We start from the raw sequence: 21,388 nt of genomic DNA, 5'->3' as shown, positions 1-21,388 counted from the left end.
TTTTCAAAACTTTTAAAATACTCAAAAACATGTTTTTTTTTTATCATCCTTACCAAATATTTTTGAGTCAGGGTGGGTTTGGATGGGCGATTGGGTACGGTGCGGTGCGTTTAGCTTACTTTTTGTCTCACACTACAGTATCGCTACAGTATCTAATCTCACCACCACCGCTGTTTTTACACTAACTGCAGGTAAACGCACCGCCTATCCAAACTCACCCTCAATATCAAAGTGTTTTAATGTGTTTAAAATAATTTTCAAGGCATTTTGGTAGCCAAGTATCGATACTTGGGGTATAAGTTTCTATGCCTGCAAGTCAGAAGCTAATGATACTTTCTAGATGGGTAAGGTATTGAGATTTACTAAGCAAGTCTTGAGACTTAGCCTCCCAACTACTATGAACGACTATTTTAGCCAAGTATCAATACCTCCTTAATAAGTATAGAGACATGAGTTGCATGAACACATTTTTAGCTTGAAATTAATGCTTACAATGACTCTAAATCATCCCCAATGACCATAAATATCCACAAAGTTATTCCTTATTATAAATACTCATCAAGAACACTTCAAGACTTAAGAGAGACATATCAAAGCAACAAATTCAAGAGAAAAGCATCAAATTCTTTATTTTTTTCACTTCATCATATACATACCTCTAATAGCGTATTATTCATTTCATTTATTTGAGACCTTAATTTTTGTAAACAAACATCTTGTACAGGTCTCTTTGTTTACTCTCTTTCATAGCACCACTTATAAATTAGGTAGGTTTTAGTTGAGCCATAAAAACTAAGAAGGGTTCTAGTTTAGCCATAAAAGTTAGGGGGAAAGGTTCTATCTAAGGCTTAAGAAAAAGATAGAGTTGTAAAGGTTACACCTTCTCATTGAAAGATATCAATTCTAGTAGTGAATTGTGAAATCCTTAGTGATGGAAACCAAAGGTAGTGGAGGTAGGCAATAGGGGCTGAACCATTATAAATTATGTAACACCCCTAATCCGTCTCTGTCATCGGATTAGGGTTACAGAGTATTACCATGCAAATCCAAACAATTTATATCAAAATATATCTTTAATGTCATTCAATCATATTTAATGGGAACTCATTAAAAAACTATAAAAAATGTAAATTGGGCCTTAAATCGGGCCTTCGAGGCCCTAAAAATAGTTTAGAAATAATTCAGGACTAATTTGAAACAGAATAGAGGTTTTAAGAAAAAATGCAAAAATGTAAAAACAGGGGTCACACGGCCGTGTAACAATCGAACAGGGGACACACGACCACGAGGAGACACACGGCCGCGTCCCTGCCCTTGTCCTCACCCGTGTAACTCACTAAGTAGGGTCACACAGTCGTGTAACTTTGTGACTTGCCACACACGGTCGTGTGCTAGGTCGTGTAACTCACTGACTTAAAACATTGGGGATTTACAAATGACACACGGCTGTGTTGCCAGGCTGTGTGTGTCACACGGCCGTGTGACAGCCCGTGTCCTAGGCTGTGTGTACCAAATTTGACCAAAAAATTATGCCATTTTAAGACCAAACTACTTATATTCAATCACTCCAATTATGCACATATTCAATAAAGCTAAGCACTATTCCAACACATCTAAACATACCAAATAAATCCACCCATTTCATCTAACCAATATGCCATTCAAAGACACCACTTATATACTAAGCATTTAGTTTCAAGGATGATCAAAAGACCTCCTTTATAAGACATTAAGCAATAAAGTATTACACTATGATTATAAGCACTTCATTCAACCACTACACTTCAAGGTTTTCATCTATGCATTATATATGTATTCTTATTTCATCAATACAAAACATACCTTAGGCAAAACTCACATCTCACTCATGAACTAATTCTATCAACATTTAAAAACCATATATTTATCTATATATACATGCCATTACCCAAAAGATATAAAAATTGCCAACTTAGATGGATAGTGTGAGCTGGTTGGTTGATCCTTCCAGAAAGTCAGCAACGGTTATCTACAAAACAATCCATAAAAACCCGTAAGCTTACATAGCTTAGTAAGGACATAGTATAATGTTTAATCTACATACAGTTAGACATGATTCACATATTATTTAATTACTAAAATTTCAAGAATACAAATGATGAGACGATATAATGTTCTTAGAGGTACCATAATACGATCAAGAGCATGTATCTGCATTCTGGGGTACTAAAGTACAAAAAGGGGCACGTATGTGCATTCAGGGGGTATCAAAGTACAATCAAGGGCAAGTATGTGCATTCAGAGGTACCGAAGTACAAACAGGGGCACGTTTGTGCATTCATACAATAATTATATATAAACATATTGACTAAAGAACAATAATATAAGATTACAAGAAGAATTTAATTTACATATTGAAATACTATGAACTTACCTATGATTTAATTCCAGTCAACACACAGTGACTATTTTGATATTTTTCCCTTTCCTTGGTTATTGTCTTTTTGATTAAAGTCTTGATCTATATAATAATTAAATACAATATATTAATCTCATACACATTTCACATTCCATTCAATGTATATGATCCTTAACTTTTCATTAATTACACATTTTCCCTAAACTTTTATAGAATTTTCAATTTAGTCATCTAACTCGAAAATAATCAAATTAACCATTTTCTCAATTCAAAATTTACTGCCAAATAATCTAGGCCCTTAAACAGTCCCAACTATACCTCAAATTCACCATCAAACCTTGAAATTTTGACATTTTAACAATTTAATCCTTAAATCAAAATCTAATACAAACCACTTCACAAAACAACCAAATACCACAATCAAAGCTTCAAACACATAATTATCATGATGAATATTCATTCATCAATGGTAACTTCTAAAATTTTTAACAGATTAGAAAACAAAGGTATGAGCTAGCTAGACCTAGTTGCAACGATCTCAAAAACATAAAAATTACTAAGAATAAACTCAAATAGAACTCACATGCAAGAGGAAATATGGTTGAACCTCTCTAAGCACTTCAATGGTGTTTTCCCTTTCAAATTTAGGTGGAAGAACATAGAGAAGATGATACCATTTTTATTTTTATTATTCTTTATCTTATTAATACTTATTTACAACTTTATCCCTATTAATAAACATACCAAATGGCAATTTAATTGTCCTTTACCGTCCATCTAACTTCTCTATTATCTAATATTATTAATAAATATTTACGAGTAATTTATAATATTATATTTAATTTTGGTTTGATGTGGTTAAAGTTTATTGCTATGAATTTTTAATTAATTGAAGGATCGATTATGCAATTGGGTCACTTTTAATTGGTTGTTCGATGGTGGTGGACAACTATTATCCACCAAATTGGTTAATGGTGATTAATATTAATTAAATAAATATTAATTAAATTAATTATAAATTATTACAAACTAAACTATGTATAAAAGCTAAAAAAAAGAAAAATAAAACATTACATGTTCATCTTCTTCTCCCCAAAACCAAAAGAAAGAAGAAGGGTTATTGAAGGTTGAACTTTATGCCAAAATTATATCGAAAATTGGATCAAATCGAAGATAATTAGAGAAATGACAAAATTTATCGATTAGTCCTTAGAGTGGAAGGAATACCTGGCCACCAAAGGCAAAGGTATTAAACTTTTTATAATAGAAGCTTGTTTAATAGAGGATTCAATAAACCATTGGGTCATTGATTCAGGAGCCACTACTCATGTCTGTGTTTTTCTATAGGGGTTCGAGGAGATGAAAGATCTTAAAGGTAAGAGTCCATCATTGCAGACTAAAAATAGGACAATTGTGGCAACTGAAGAGTGGGAGATGTACTTCTTTATTTTGATAATTTTAGGAACATTATTGTCACACCCCATTTTTATTTAATTATCGCTAGTATTTGAATAAGATCGTGTGCTAGCCTAGTGATTAAGAACAAGCACAACTACCGAAGTGACCCAAGTTTGAGTCCCCATTCTTGCATTTTATTTTTAATTTCGGTAGCCACTTAGTCAACCCTTTTTCTGCTCAAAAAGACTTGCCTTTCTTAGGATATTCTTTCCTCCCTTTTCTTTCCCCCATTTCCTTTTTTACTCCATTTTTTACTCCTTATGTTCCCCTATTTCCTTTTCTTCTCCTTGTTTCACTCCCTTCCATTTTTCTCCCCTTTTGACTTACCCTTGCCATCCTAGTAACCAAAGAAAACAATTATTTTTGTTTTCTCTTTCATTTTCCTCTCTTCTCATCTTTTTCTCTCATCTTCCACTTATGCCACCACCTTTCACATTTTGCCACCACATCTCCACCATTAGCCACCGTTGCAACATCAAACCACCACCATTACACCGTTGTTCTTTCTCTCTCCCTCTTATTTCCACCATTACTCCACCATCGAATTGTCTCCGTTGCCACTAGTTTTTATTCTTTTTTCCCCATCTATTCATTTCTTTGATCAAAACAGAATCTTTATTATTCTTTTATCTAATTTTTAATTTGAGACATTATTGCTTATAATCACTTTTACTTTGTTTTGATTTCTCCATAGCCATCCCTCCTTCATTTTTCTCAAGTTCTCCAATTGAATCGTAATTTCTAATGTAGCTTGGTATAGAGTAAGTAATGACTAGTTAGTCAAATTGTAATCCTCTCTTTCCTTTATTAAGAGTCGAATATAATTTATATGTATACATTGTTGTTTGATTGAATGTGACAATCTAGATCATTCGGATCTATCTTAGTATAAGAGAAATCTTTGAATATTCGTTCGAAAGAGCAATAGTGTAAGTAGTTCCTAATTGTTTTAATAAGAGAATTTTATTGGACTATGGTTGAAACTAACATATGTGTATTTTGGTGTTGGTACCATTATGTCATGGTCAAATCAAGGTGAGATTTGATTAGATCTGTAACATTGAAGTTGGAGGATTAGATATGGTATCGAGATTTTCATTCAAGGTGTGAGATCTTAATCAATTAAAAATAGTGGATGTATTGATCTATAAAGATTATATATATGAGTTTAAAAATAACTATTTTCATCTTAGCCAAACTTGTAACACCCCGTTTTTCAGTGGTGTTAGAAACAGTGTTTTCGGGGCCACAAATTTAACGATTGAGTTCGTAAATATTATTATTCAATATTTAGGGGCAAAATATAGTATTATATTAGAATTTAATTTGATAAGTTTTATTATTTGAATGAATAGTTAGGTTCAAGTGGTTTGTCCCTAAAGTAAAGTGGTTTTGGGAAACGAGGTATCGGACCTCATTTCTATAAACCGAACCCGTAAATATTTTCATTAAATATTTACAGAGCAATTATATAGGCATATTGAAATTTGGTCCAGAAATTTTGATGTTTGGATAGTTAATTAAGGAAAAAAGGCTAAATCGTAAAAGTAGTAAAAGTTAATCGTTGTAGGTTTATTTGTATTAAATGATTATAAAGGTTTTAAATGAAGGTTTTAAAATTAAATTAAACCTTATTTAGTTAGTGTGGATGGTTAATGGGTGGAAAATATATAATTATATGTTTAAAATGTTTTAATTTAAAAGAATTATATGTTATAATATTATTAAAAGATTAAAAACAAAAGGTAATTAGTCATCATCTTCTTCATTTTATTTTCTTAACCTAAACCACCATGGAAGCTTGAGGGAAGAATTAGCCAAGCTTTAAATCTTCTTGCATGGTATGAAATTCAAGCCTGTTTTTAGTAATTTTTATCTTTTTGAGATTGTTGCAACTAGGTTCAGCTAACCCGTATCTCCGATTTCAAAACTGTTAGAGATTTTAAAACTTGCCATTGATAATTTGTTATGTTTTTGAAGTTTGATGATAAATTATTAAGCTTGATAGTTAAATAGGACTATTTTGTAAAGTGATTTCAGTTAGTTTTAAGTTTAAGAACTAATATGTAAAAATGTTAAACTTAGCATGAAAATATTGTAGTTTTAAGGGATTGAAGGCTGATTATCGATGGAATTATAATTTATTATATGTATTGGGGCTTAAATGTGAAATTTTAATAATTTTAGTTTAGGGACTAAATTGAACAAAGTGTAAAAGTTTAGGAAAATTTATAAAATGGAAATTATAAGTCATATACATAAAAATGAATATGATAATGCATTTTAACTTAAGAAATTGAATATAATTATTATATAGATCAATGATTGAACTATATTGAGGAAAATAAGAAAAGGAAAATTGCATAATAGTCCCTACGAACAAATTTGTTTGCTAGTTGTATTAGGTGAGTTCATAACTTAGATTAATATATGCATATATATTTATAAATTGTCATATTACGATTTGGTTAAATTGTATTCGAGTTGAATTTTGATATTAAATTGAAATTATAAAATGTTTACAATTAAGTACAAGTGAAAAATGACTATTCGTTAGTTGGTGAATAATATGGTTACTCGATATTGAAATGAACGTAATTGATTTATAGCATGTGTACGGATATTGTGGAAGTGAACGTAATTGATTTATAGCATGTGTACGGATATTGTGGAAGTGCCTCTGATTTATACTCTTAAGAATTCTGTTAAATGCCCGTTTGAATGTAGTAAACGATTAGGATACGATTGACATGACAATAGGGTTAGAATGCGCACTTGTACTGGATTGCAGTTCGATGCCTCTGTTTGCACTTTGGTGTCTCTGTTAGCATTTCAATGCTCTCTGGTGTGTTATGAGTACACGAGTATCTGAATTATGTTACTATAGTTCATCGAGCTAATTGTTAAAAGAAAATATATGGATTGGTGATAGAATTATATATTTTAAAAAAATCGTATATGAATGTGAATATGAATTGACGTGATCTATTGGTTAATATGCTTTATGTGTTGGATCTCTTCTATTGAATGATACGGGAATAAGTGGTACTGAATGATTAAGATATTATACGATTAACATGTGAAATGCTCACCTTGTTATTGTAAATGTCTTGACAGGATATCGTATTAAACTAGTTATATCTATTTATTTAGGTGCAAATTGAGGTAAGAGTTTTTTCTAAATACCTTTAAACTTACTAAGTTTTATAAGATTACTTTGTTCTTTTCTTGTTTTCTGTAGTTGACATTTTTGCAGAACTAGGTAGTCGAATCAACTTCAAGGCTCACACTATCAAGCTTCAATCTTGGTAGATTTGACTCTTTTTATTATGGTTTTGTGGCATGAATATAGGCTATCATTAGGTTTGGTTGGAAGTTATAAGTTGAAGTTGTAATGTATTTTAACGGTTGAATTTAACAGTTACTATGGTATGCTTGGATCTTAGATTTTGAGATGGTTGAGAAATGAATAAACTTGAATGAAATGCTTGATTGTGTTAGTTGATAGCTAAGGTATATGTGTTGGTTCTTGGATATGGTAAGTTTTGAATGTGTACTAAGATAATAGTATGTTTGAGTTTTATATATGGATAATTTTGATAAGAGTTAAACCATGTTGTTATAAATTGTTTAAGCTAAATGAATAAATTTTCATCAATAAAAAGGGCAAAAATATGAACCAAGCTTTGTATAAGGGCCTGGAAATGATATAAGAAATTGAAATCCTTAATTTTGGTATGTTCTAAATGAAAGAAATGAAAATATAAAGTTTGTCCATATGTATGGAACAAAAGGGTCATAAGAGAAACGCATGTGTAATTCTGATAAGAATTCATGGTTAAAGAAATATGTTTGCTCAAATTTCATTTAAGCACGCCATAGGAGACACTTATTTGAATTTCTTAATGTGATTAGTTAGCAAACCATAAATCTAAGTTGAGCCCTTATAATTCGATAAGAATAAGGGAAGCAATTAGTGGCATTAAAATGTGGCATGAGTGAGTTTTGAAACAAATATTTCTAAGGGGCTCAACACTATTAACAGGATATTATAAGTAGATCTATCATTGTGTACTCACTGAACTTATCAAGCTTAGGTGTTAGTTGTTTTAAACACGTAGGGTGATACATTCATAGAAGCTTCTAATTTTCAAGTTTGGAAAATCATTCAACATGCGTTGAATTTTTGGATGGGATCTAGGTATTTTTGGGTTAATGTAACACCCCAAAACCTGACCTAAAAGTCTTGGTTGAGTTTCAGAGGTCACATTATTGAATTCCAAATTCCTGTTCAAAAGTCAACCTCTTTCTTTGTTCAACAAAATTTAGTAATCTAAACCTATGCTTTGCAAATAATGTTTGATTGGCGTTAACAATCAAGTCAAATAAACCAATTTGGTGTTGTTTGAACATTTTCAAAAGTGCATCAAATTCGGCAATCCTAATCCACAATTCAAAACCAGTGATATAACAAAAAAACATGTTGTTTACCTTTTAACAAAAGACCACATGTCATTTCTCAAAAATCATGTGAACTTTAAAACAGTTGCAAAAGACTAGTTAAAAACCATGTGCGAAATTTTTCAAAAAACTTTGTTCAAAAATTGAAAACCTAAAATTTTAACAAATAATTCAATGTCAAAACCCATACCACAGTTTGTATAATCGTCTTACAAATAAATTTTAAACAAACCATACTAAGCTTATGGAAATTTTAAATAAACCGACCAACACCAAAACTTTCTGAAACCTCCGATGTGCTGAATCCAGAGCTTAACCATGATCAGTACCTGAAAGAAAGAAAACTAAAAGGGAATGAGCTATGCGAGCTCAGTGTGAATCTTAAAACTAAGCCGTTAGATCCGATTGAGACATAAATTAACGAATTTAAACAAAGTAATAGAAAAGCTTGTAAATTGGCATCTCCACTGAATTAACTTACTCGCATAATCAACATTCATAACAAATATGTCAACCGAAACACACAGAACTACGCAGATCCATATCATGCATATTACCTTACCACAATAACGTAACAATTTACCTACTAATTCTCAAACATTTATAACAAATATAAACACAAAGAATCATGTTCAGATGAGTAGCAAATGAAAACCCACCCACCCAACCAAACACCACTTCGTCCACCCTGCACACCACATAAGGGCTATAGTAAGCCCATCCACCCTGCACACCACATAGGACCATGATACGCCAATCCACCCTACACACCACAAATGTGCAACTAAGCCACTCGAATTAAAATATGTAGCCGAGATGACGTATGTATAAAGTCATGCGGTAATCCACGGTACAGAAATATTGCAGTTGAACTGCCAAATTAGTCTTCCTTCTTTTCACAACCAAAATCCCAGTTTTTATGCAAATGCATAAATGCACACCACTAGCTAACAGACTCACCGAACAGAGGTATACTTTTGGTTGCATACATTCAGAATCAGATATACTTGTATTCATTTACTTAGTAATATCTCAAATCCATTTATCACATCACATTAACGCATAAATAAGCAATTAGCTTTAATCCTATAATTGCAAATACACAAACGAGTCTAAGCTGAAACAGAGTCCCAAACACATTTACAGAGGCCTTAACGAATGTTGCATTACACAGGCTAAAACGAGTCAATTTATGACATAGAACAAAAATCTGCGAAACAAAGCCATACGACTGTGTGGGAGAGTCTAGGCCAGGAGGGACACGCCCGTGTGAAAGAGGCACATGGCCGTGCGGCAGAGACACATACCAGTGTGAGTAGCCCGTGTAACTCGTTATGTAAATATTCTAAAATTAGCAAAATTAAGAAGTAGAGTAGACACGACCGTGAGGCTACCTCACACGCCCGTGTGATAAGGAACATGGTCATGTGTCAAAGGCACACGTCTATGTGAAAAATGGAAATATCTCGAATTTCGCAGTGTCACACGATCATGTGGACTGCCCGTGTACGACACACGCTTGTGTAGTCACGAAACCACACCTAAATAGGCTGAAAATCGTGAATTTGTGACAACAACACGATCCCTAATCACTAATAGTTTAGAAACACACTTGATTGACGTTCCTTGAAGCACCAACGATCGGTCGAAATATCTCAAATCAACCAATCTGAAACACTCTATTTACAAAAGTACTTAACATATAGGAAAATTGATTCAACCAAGAACCAAATATCAAGAAACTAACACTTATACTTACCCAAATCAACACTTGAAAACGCAAAGAACACTTATGGCCAACAACCAACAATGATGATGATAAAACCCAAAAATAATTTGAAGAATGAAAATACAATAGCCAAAATCAACCTAAAAATCAAAAGTGAAAAAGAAAGAGGAAGCAAAAAGAAAATTTGACGTGCAAGAGAGGGAGAAAAGAATAGTGTAACGTGGGTCAAAATTTTTGGGGATTTTTTTCCTCTTTAAATAAAAATCAAATCAAATAAATAAAGTTAAATTAATACAAAAAGAAACAAAATAAAAACAAAATTTTCTCTTTTCTCATATCGGGATTCAAACGCAGAACCAAGGCAAACTAGTAACACATTCTACCATCGAACTAGTAGGCTTATTCTGACACTAAAACGTTAAAATAAACTCAACTGCTCAACTACCCATTGACCTTAACTACAAACTTTAAAACTTTTAACCCAAAATTTTGGGGTGTTACAGTTAATATGTCTTCTTAGGGTTTGAATATCTAAATCTTAGCTTTGAAACACACCTTGTATCACTCGATTTTGAGTTTGAGTTTGGGAGCTCAAGTTATGATTGTTTTAGTGAAGACTACGAAAATTACGAGTTTCGGGCTTTTAATTCGATTTTAAATCATATTGGATCTAATTTTTAGGTTTAAGTTTTATTCTATATGAGCTCAATATTGTATTTATCAATGTTATTAACAAATAGATTCGATTTAACAGGTAAGATCTTACCCCACCACTACACACTATAAGAGTTCCTTAGAACTCGCCATCCCTACACATCGAATTGTGGATAAACCACAAAGTTGTAGGTTAATACGTTGCCAGATGGTTGTGAATACACAACATAAATGCAGATGAAAGTTGACAGATAGTGGTTGGGCGAGCCACTAGTGTTGCAGGTCAATACACTGCCAGATAATATGTGGATGAACCACTAGAATTGCATGTAACACCCCTAACCCGTATCTGTCATCAAAACAGGGTTACGAAGGATTACCAGAATTTACAGAACATATAACAAACATTTTATAACATTTAGCATTCATATCAGAAATCAATCATAATGTCCCTTCCATGAGCCTTTGAGGCCCAAAACATACATTAGAAACAAGTCGGGACTAAATCGGGTACTTAGAAAAATTTTCGCGAAATTTCAAAATTTTTCCTAGGTGCAGGGGACACATGCCCGTGTGGTCAGGCCGTGTGGGAATTCAAAATGAGGCACACGGCTGTGTCTGTACCTGTGTAACTCTCTGACTTGGTCACACGGCCAAGTCACACGCCCATGTGCTAGGTCGTGTGAAAAATCCTAAGCATTCTGTTTTGAATTTTAAAAATGAAAGGGACACACGACCAAAACACATGCCCATGCGCTAAGCCATGTGTCACACATGGCTAAGACACATGCCCGTGTGGACAAACTAAGGTCATTTCCAAGCCTTATTTCTCACCCAATTTGTCTTCCACTTACATCAACACTTTAATACATTCACTAACCAATTCAAAACATTAAAACCTAGTCAAAAATAAGTCTTATGCATGACATACTATCACATATGTTCAAGTGTTCATACTTACCAAATACACATATGTGCATATAGGCATAATTTTCTGATTATGTTGTAACACCCCTAACATGTATCCATCGCTGAAACAGGGACACAGAGCATTACTAGAACTTACGAAATGAATACAGACATTTCATATCATTTTAACATTTATGTCAGAAAATTTATCGTAAAGTCCCTTATTAGGGCCCTCGAGGCCCAAAATATACATTAGAAAAAAGTCGGGACTAAATCGGGAACTCAGAGAATTTTTCGAGAAATTTCAAAATTTTTCCTAGGTGTAGGGGTCACACGTCCGTGTGGTATATGAAATAGGTCACACGGTCGTATCCCCATCCTGTGTAACTCTCTGACTTGCAAAACATTAAGCTGTAGGGGTCAAATGGCCAAGCCACACGCCCATGTGCTAGGTCGTGTGTCACACACGGTTGAGACACAAGCCCGTGTCTCTGCTTGTGTGGACAAAATAAGGCTATTTCCAAGCCTTATTTCTTACCCATTTGATCATCCACCTACACAAACATTTTAACACATCCAAAAGCCAATCCAAAACATTTAAATCATGCAAAACTCAAGTCTCATACATACCATATCACTTCATAAATCCATGATTGTAAAATTATCTATTTGACCATATTTACTTAATATTAAACATGAAATTAACTCATATGTTAATATACCAAAACACATTCATCACAAGCCATTCCAATGGCTAACCAAAACCTATACATGCCATTATATCTATAATTAATATCATATTTGTACCGAAATGTGCCGATGGATAGTGTGAGTGATTTCCCCAAGTGTCCAATCCAACGAGCTTTCGTATTACTATAAAATAGATGAAATAAAATAGAGTAAGCATATTATGCTTAGTAAGTCCGTATAACAGGAAATTAACTTACGATTCACTTGTACATTAAGTAAAAATACATATACACTCCAAACAACTTGGCCATAGCCTAGGCACACAATCTCATCAAATATGTTAGTTATTCATTTCATGTAAATGTCAATAACAAAGATGAGCTCATCAAATACCAAGTTCCATGCATTTCATGTATTTTTCAAATATTGATTTCATTTTGATTTTCACTTGCCTTCATGTCAGAATTTCACCTGTTGAATGATTTGAAATCTTAATGGATACGAGGGTAGTACACATAAAGTGTACAAATAAAAAATCTGTCAATTCATGTCCAGGAGTACTCATTAGAGCACTTAAGCAAAAAGCTCTCTCTCAAGCACTATAACGGGAAGCTCATTGAGCCATGTAACTGGAAGCTCACAAAGAGCCTATATCGGGTAGCTCCGAAGAGCACTTAATGGGAAGCTCCGAAGAGCACTTAATTAGAAAGCACTAGATAGCCATATAATGGGAAGTTCAAGCTAGCACTAGCGGGAAGCTCTAAGGAGCCTTTAATGGGAAGCTCACAAAGAGCCTATAAACAGAACGCTCATAAGAGCATGGGTGTGTCTACAACATATGCAGATCACAACCAGTCGAGATGCTTCGAAGAGAATTTAACGGGAAGCTCGCAAGAACTTTATAACGAGATGCTTGAGAGGGCTTGTAACAGGACGCTCTTTCAAGCTACGCTACGTCCGCAACATATGCAGGAACATTACCATTTCGAGAAACATAACCCTGTATCCAATCGAGTTTCATTCATTTTATCAAGACTTATTCATTTATCAAGAATTGTCAGTTATGAGGTAAATTATATACACATACATGAAATTTATACAATTTACATATTCAACATTCAATTTAAGCATATAAATATACACAATTTAGTTACACGAACTTACCTCGACAAGTGTTCGTGAAACCATGTATACTAATCCGTCACTTTTTCTTTACCTCAATCTAGCTCCGTATTTGATCTATTCGAATCTATATGAGTAAATTTAACATCAATTTAATACAATTAACATTCAATTCTATCCAAGTCACATCTTAGGCAAAATTACTATTTTGCCCCTATACTTTTACTAAATAATGATTTCTTCCCTAGGCTCGGAAAATGAAATTCATGTAATTTATTCATTATTTAAATCCTAAATAATTTCATATATATCAATAGAAGCCAATAAATTCCATAAAATTTTAGAATTTTTCATGCAATCAACAACTTTTCAATTTAAATCCTTAAAACATGATTTCATCCAAAATTCCTTAATAAAATACCTTTAAATACCCATCAACATCTCAATTTCATCATCTAACAACTAAAATCATATGAACTTCAATGGTATCTTCCAAAATTTTAAAAAATAAAAACCAATAAAATAGTAAGTTGGACCTAGTTGTAAAAGTCCAAAAACATAAAAATCTCAAGGAAAAAGCAAGAATTAAACTTACATGAAGCTAAAATATGAAAGACCAGCTTAAACCATCTTCCATGGCTGTTTTTTACAGAAAAATGATGAAGAAAATGTCTAGAAACTATTAAAATCACATTTGGCCATGTAAACTTTGTTTTAATTCCAATTTTGCCCTTTATCACATAAAAATCCTTGATTTTTTATACTATGCCACCTCAGCCATTTAAAATGGGTCCATTTGCCCTTTTGTTCCTCCCTTATTTCATTGTTAATCTATTTAATCAGTTTAGCAAGCTTTGCACCTTTTTCAATTTAGTCCTTTTTAACTAATTGACTACCAAAACGTTAAAATTTTCTAACGAAATTTTAATACTACCTTAATGACACTCCGTAAATATTTATAAAAATATTTATGGCTCGGGTTATAACATCGAGGTCTCGATACCTCATTTTCTAAACCACTTGACCTAATAAATCCTTATAAAACCCAAATTTCTAATTCAAAAATCTCTTAAAAATCACATTTGACTCTTAAATATTAAATAATAAAATTTACGAGATTACTTATCGGATTTAGTGGCCTTGAACCACTGTTTCTGACATCACTGAAAATCGGGCTATTACATATACTATCTCAAACCAATCATCAATAAGTCTATATACTTTCCACCATTTAACCATTTCAAACACACACATCAAACATGTTTAAGCCATATATTTACATATAAAAATATACCAAACACAAGCCATACCAATGGCTTGTTTTAACCAAACATTTATATGCCATCATTTGTCTAATTTAACCTATACATGCCATTATACCCAAAAGAAATTTTGCTATTTATACCAAAACAAACTAAGTGATAGTGTGATGTTGCTTCGACTCACTTTCAACCTTTACGAGCTTTCGAATACTATAAAACAAAGGAAATAAAACAAAGTAAGCATTTCATGCTTAGTAAGTTCGTATAAGAGGAAATAAACTTACCATTCATTTACATTTAAGGTAAGCAAGTAAGCATACTCAAACCAATTTGGCCAATTGCCTAGCACATATCCTTATCAAGCATATTAGTCATGTAATTCACATATATATACCAAGAAACATGAATGAGCTCATCAATATTCAATTTCCACATACATGTATTTATCTCTTCAATTATCTATAAACATGTACATATTATATCTTTGTATTTCAAGTATTTCTCATAGTAATTCATCTTGAATTCATATCATCTCAAAACGGAACTTTACACGTTGTATCTTTTAAAATATCGATGGATACAAAGGTAGTACACATGAGGTGTACGAATCTGAAATCCGTCAATTCATATTCGGAAGTGCTCATTAGAGCACATAATCGAGAAGCACTCTCTCGAGCTATATAACGGGAAGCTCATGTGAGCCATGTAATAGGAAGCTTATCCGGGTTATATAACGGAAAGCTTATAAGAGCCATAATCAGGAAGCTCATGCGAGCCAATAACGGGTAACTCCGAAGAGCCATTAATGGGAAGCTCTAGATAACCATATATCGAGAAGTTCAAGTGAGCCATATCGGGAAGCTCACAAAGAGCCTTTAATCAGGAAGCTCACGAAGAGCAATATAATGGGACGCTCATAGGAGCTGTAGTGTGTCTACAATACATGCATAATCACAACCAATCGGGATGTTCCGAAGAGCTATTATCGAGAAGCTCACAAAAACTATATAACGGGAAGCTTGATAAGGCAATTATCGAGACGCTCTTTCGAGCTGTGGTGTGTCCGCAACATATACAGGACCACAACCAATTCGAAAACCCTGTATCCATCGAATCTCATTTATCCAAACGTGACTTATTATTTATCAAATATTATCGGATGTGTGATCAATTTCATACATATGACATTTATACAATTCACATATACAACATTCAATTCAAACATATAAATATACACAATTTAGTTACACGAACTTATCTTGACAAATGTTCGTGTATTTGAAATGTACTAGTTCGACACTTTTTCTTTTCCACGATCTAACTTTGTATTTGAGTTATCCAAATCTATACGAGTAAATTTAACTCAATTTAATACAATTCATAATAAATTCAATTTAATTCTCATTCTAGGCAAAATTATCATTTTGCCCCTATACTTTTAATTAATGACAATTTCATCCCTAGGGTCGGAAGATGAAATTCATGCAATTTAATCCTTATTCCAAGCCTAACCAAATTTTTTATATAACATTTTTAGCCCATGTAATTCATAAAATTTAGGATTTTTCTATGAATTTTACATCTTTACAATTTAGTCCCTAAATCACAATTTCATCAAAATGCACTTTACAAAAGTTGTTCATCCATGGAAAAACCCTAGTACTTTGATAACTTTGCAAATTAATCCTAGAGATAGCTAGATGCTTACGATCTCGAAAATATAAAAATCATTAAAAAAGGGACAAGAATCCTTACCCAATTAAGCCAAATAATCTTGCTTGAGTTCTCTTCTCTTAGCTAGGGTTTCCATAAAAAAATTTGGGAAAGATGATGATATAAGATGATATTAGATTTTTATCATCTTTAATTATTTCTATTTCCAATTTAGTCATTTTCTTTATTTAATTTTCCATGGATGAATCATCAAACTTATCTACTAACTCCTCTTAATGGTCTATTTGTCAATAAGGACCTCAAATTTTGAATTCCATAGCTATTTGATCCTTTTAGCTACTAGAATTCAACTTTGGCATTTCATGCAATTTGGTCCTTTTATCAATTAAATATGAAACCGGTAAAATTTTCCTAACGAAATTTTTATACGATATTCTTATCATACGGTAAACCATAAAATAATTTTAAAATAAATTTTCTTACAAACTCAGATTTGTGGTCCCGAAATCATTGTTCTGATTTCACTGAAAACTGGCTGTTACATTGCAAACTATGAATCTGCTAGAACTTCCTCCTTTCAAAATATCTCATCCCATGCAATAAAATTATAACATGCTTATAACAAATTAAAACGGATACATATAACATATTTATAACAGATCAAATACGACAACATTAATTATGCTTTAAAATAATCGATACAGTAGTCAAACCATATGCTTTTCAAGGATCCAATTTAACGGTATCATAAGGCATGTTATACGAACATTCACAAATATAGGTACAATAAACATATTTATTCACAGTTCATGCAAATATATATAAGTATAATATTAATTTAGTCAATTAGATAATTTATTCTAGCATTCTTCATATTATCAGAGCTTAACTGAATAAATTAAACACTAAAAATAGTTTGGGATCCAATCAGGGGCTAATCTGAATAAATCATAAAATTCTGGGAAAAATTGTAAAATTTGAGAAACAGGGGACACATGGCCGTGTGACCGAACCATGTGGAAAGCCCTGGACTGTGTGGATGGGGCACATGGCTGTGTGGCTAGGCCTTGTAACAGACTGAGGCTGTGTGGAATTTGTAAAATCAAGGTGTAGGGAAGACACAATCATGTGGCATGCTGTGTGGAGAGGTACAGGCCGTGTATGAATCAAACTCCTAGGATTTCAGGGTGGACATGGCTGTGTGAGTGGCTGTGTGGTCCACACAGGTGGCTCACACACCCTTGTAGCCCTAGTTCGGGGCCCAAATTGCCCCAATTCACTTGTAAAGAAACACACACCTGTTACCGGGAGACTAAGCGATGATCCTCACGTCCAAAATTGAATCGGGACACCTACAACGAGTCTTTCATCTGATAATTACACAAGAATTAGAGATTATTTTCAAGATTTAGCAAAATTATCAGGATTGTCAAGAAGATTCGAAAAAGATTTGTTAATTAAGATGAAAGTTTAACATTGAATGTAATTATTACAAGAATTTGGGATTAACTCCCAAGATTGAATTGAAACTTATCGATTCTTGGCAAGATTAAGGATGAAATTGATGGCGCTATGTTAAATTGATACAAAGAAAGGGTTGAGCAAAGATTATTTTTGGATTCGGGATCAAAATTAAATTTCAACAATGGAGAGCAAAGATTTTGCAAAGAAAAGATGGGAAAAAGAGAGAGGAGAAATAGGGAAGAAGAGAGAAAAATTCAATTTTGATTTGAAAAAAAAAAACTAGTTTTCAAGTAAAATTAGGAAAAAGGGCTGAATCTTTAGGGCTTCAAAACTCTAAGGGTTGCTAGGTAATTTCCCTTAGCTATTGAAAATAAAAGAAATAGAAGGGGGAATGATGTGATTCAAACCTTAGCGAGTATAATACTTAATTATTGGGTTACTACCCACATTTGTTATATTTTTATCAAAATTAATATATATCCTAATTTAATTTTGTTCATTGGTTGCTAACCAACCAAAAAGGAAATGGGTAAAGTGTTGTTTGTACCGTGAACCTCTAAAGTAATATTCTAGCTACATAACCATCAAAACTAAACCATTTATCGGCAATTTATTTCTTCTAACAATATAAATTTTGAGGTGTTACAATAAGCGATATTTTCAAGTTTTTAATCAACAAACAAGTTTTTAAGTTTTTTAGTTTATTTTTAATTCATGTTTTTAATCAATAATTTTTTATTTATATAGACAAAATAATAAATATGTAATTATATAATGAAAATATATTTTATATTTATAATCATATTAAATATATTTTATTTTAAAACCTAAACTAATTTTTTATATATTTTCTTAATATTTATTTTTCAGTTATACTGGGTATAGAAAATTCTAATATTATAAAATAATTATTTCAAATATAATTTTTTAGTAAATATAATTTTTATATGTGAAATATTTATTTTTCCACCTACATTGTGGGTATGATAGACTCTAATATTATAAAATCAATTAACTATTTCAAATATCATTATTTTTAGTAAATATAATTATTTATATGTGAAATATTTATTTTTCCATCCATATCATGGGTGTGACAATTTTTGTATTATATATTTTTGTATATGTATTTGACATATTTCACATATAAATATAATGATATTTGAAATAATTGTTTAATTTTATAATATTAGAGTCTATCACACCCACGATGTAGGTGGAAAAATAAATATTTCACATATAAAATTATATTTATAATATTAGAATTTTCTATACCAAAGATAACTGAAAAATAAATATTAAGAAAATTATATAAAATTATATAAAAAGAAAATATATAAAAAATTAGTTTAGGTTTTAAAAATAAAATATATTTAATATAATTATATATATGAAAATTATATTTCCATTATACAATTGCATATTTATTATTTTGTTTATATAAATAAAAAGTTATTAAATAAAACAAGAATTAAGAATAAAGTAATGTAAAAAACATGTTTATTAATTAAAAACTTGAAAATTTCATGCTTATTTTTTAATTAAAATTAAAAGAAAAACTTGAAAAACATGCATTAGATAAGAAACCAAAAATATGGAAGGGACTCAAACCCAAGTCATTGAGTCGGAAACAAAATAATTTAACCATCTGATCAAGAAAGATGAATTGTTATAAAAAAGCGCATTTTATATAAAGTGTTTTCTGAAAAGGGCATTTTATATAAAATATTTTTTACATAACGTTTTCGTAATGTCAACTTTAACTCTCAAAATCGACCTACTTCCCTAGATAATGTGAAAAATGACCTAATTCGCTAATTTCTTTTAAAAAAAGTGCATATATCCTTAATTTTTCATTCATTATTTATTATTTTATTACAAATTTTTAAATTTTTCGTATTTTTAGCTAGATCAGTCTATAAATGTGCAAAATATGATTTTATTTTTTTAGAATTCATAATTATTTTCACACGTATCTTCACTGTTTTGTTGAAGATAATCAATATAAAATATTAAAGCATTTTATTTATGATAGCTCAATAAAGATTTTTCATTTTCAATTTATTAATATTTATTTTAATTAAACTCAGTTAATAAATAATTTAAATTCTATGAAGATATTATTTTATATTATTTTACATTAATATATGTTAATCTATTTTCTCTAATTTTATTTATAAATAATTTTAAATGAAATTATGTTCCATTTTATAATTTTAAATTTTAAAATTTAAAATTTAAAATTTAAAAATATATTGATTTTTATTTATTTATTTAAATTTATTTTTATTAAGATTTTATTTTAAATGGATTTTAATTTAAATAATTTATACATTTTTTGAAAACCTCATTTATATAATTTTAATTACCATTAAATAGTGTAAAATTATAAACATGGAATTAACTTTAACGTTAAAGAAAATAAAATAAATTTGTTGATTTATATTTTTTATTAATATATATAATTAAAATTTTTAATATTTTTCTTTTACATTTTGTATATTTTTACAACACAGAGAAAAAAAACTGTTCTATGATATATAATGTCAGTATTTTATTTTATTTTTCTTTTAACTTTAAATTATTTTGATAATTAAGATAAAATGGAAGTTAATAAATTAAAACTTTAAATAAATAAAATTTAAAATTTAAAGTTTAAAGTTTAAAATTCTTTTGATAATTAAATTAAATTTCTTTTAATATCTTTTAAATTATTTCAAATCATTCATGTTTCTTATATTTTGATTAAATAATACTTTACTCTTAAAAATTTCAAAGTAAATAATAATTTTACTTCTATGATTATTTCTATTTTCTTTAATTTTTATTATTAATTTTATTTTAAATATTTTGTTATACTTAAATTAGAATTTAATAATATTCATAATGTCTTTTAATCATATTCATCTTTTTAATAATATTAAATTATAAGATAATATTTCATTTTATTTTTATTTAAAATATTTGAACTAACTAGTCATATATATATATATAATTCTAGTTTTCTTTCCCGTATGCAATGCACGGGTTGTTGTATGTATTAATAAAATACAATTTATTTGTTATAAATATGTGTTTTAATATAATTATGCATCATTAATTTAAATATATTTTAAATAAGTAATTGAAGTTAATAAAGTTTAGATATTGAATAATTACAGTAAAACAATTATTATTTAAATTAAATAATAAAATTTTAAGATAAATAATTTATTTTTTGTTACAAATAAATGTGGATGTCCATATTCTAACCCCTTCATTTATGAGATAAAACCCCCTCATTCATTATAAAGTAAATATGCAAGTTGTGTTAATGAAGCACTTAAGTAAGCTTCATTTATGTGTGTTGCATTAAATGATAAGGAATTATAAATAGAACCCTTGTATGAGCTAAATGAGATACGAGAAAATTCTTTGTTGATTTCATCTATTGTTTACTTTAGGTGTTCTTTTATTTGATTATTTATAATACGTTAACAACATGAGCCTGTTGGATCGCCCGGCACCCCTACGGCGCAGCAGAAAAATTTAATAATCGGAGACCCTAACCACAGATCCATGTGTGAG

This window comes from Gossypium raimondii, chromosome 10 (genome assembly GCF_025698545.1).
Source record: "Gossypium raimondii isolate GPD5lz chromosome 10, ASM2569854v1, whole genome shotgun sequence".
NCBI lineage: Eukaryota > Viridiplantae > Streptophyta > Magnoliopsida > Malvales > Malvaceae > Gossypium > Gossypium raimondii.
This window is presented reverse-complemented; position numbering follows the sequence as displayed.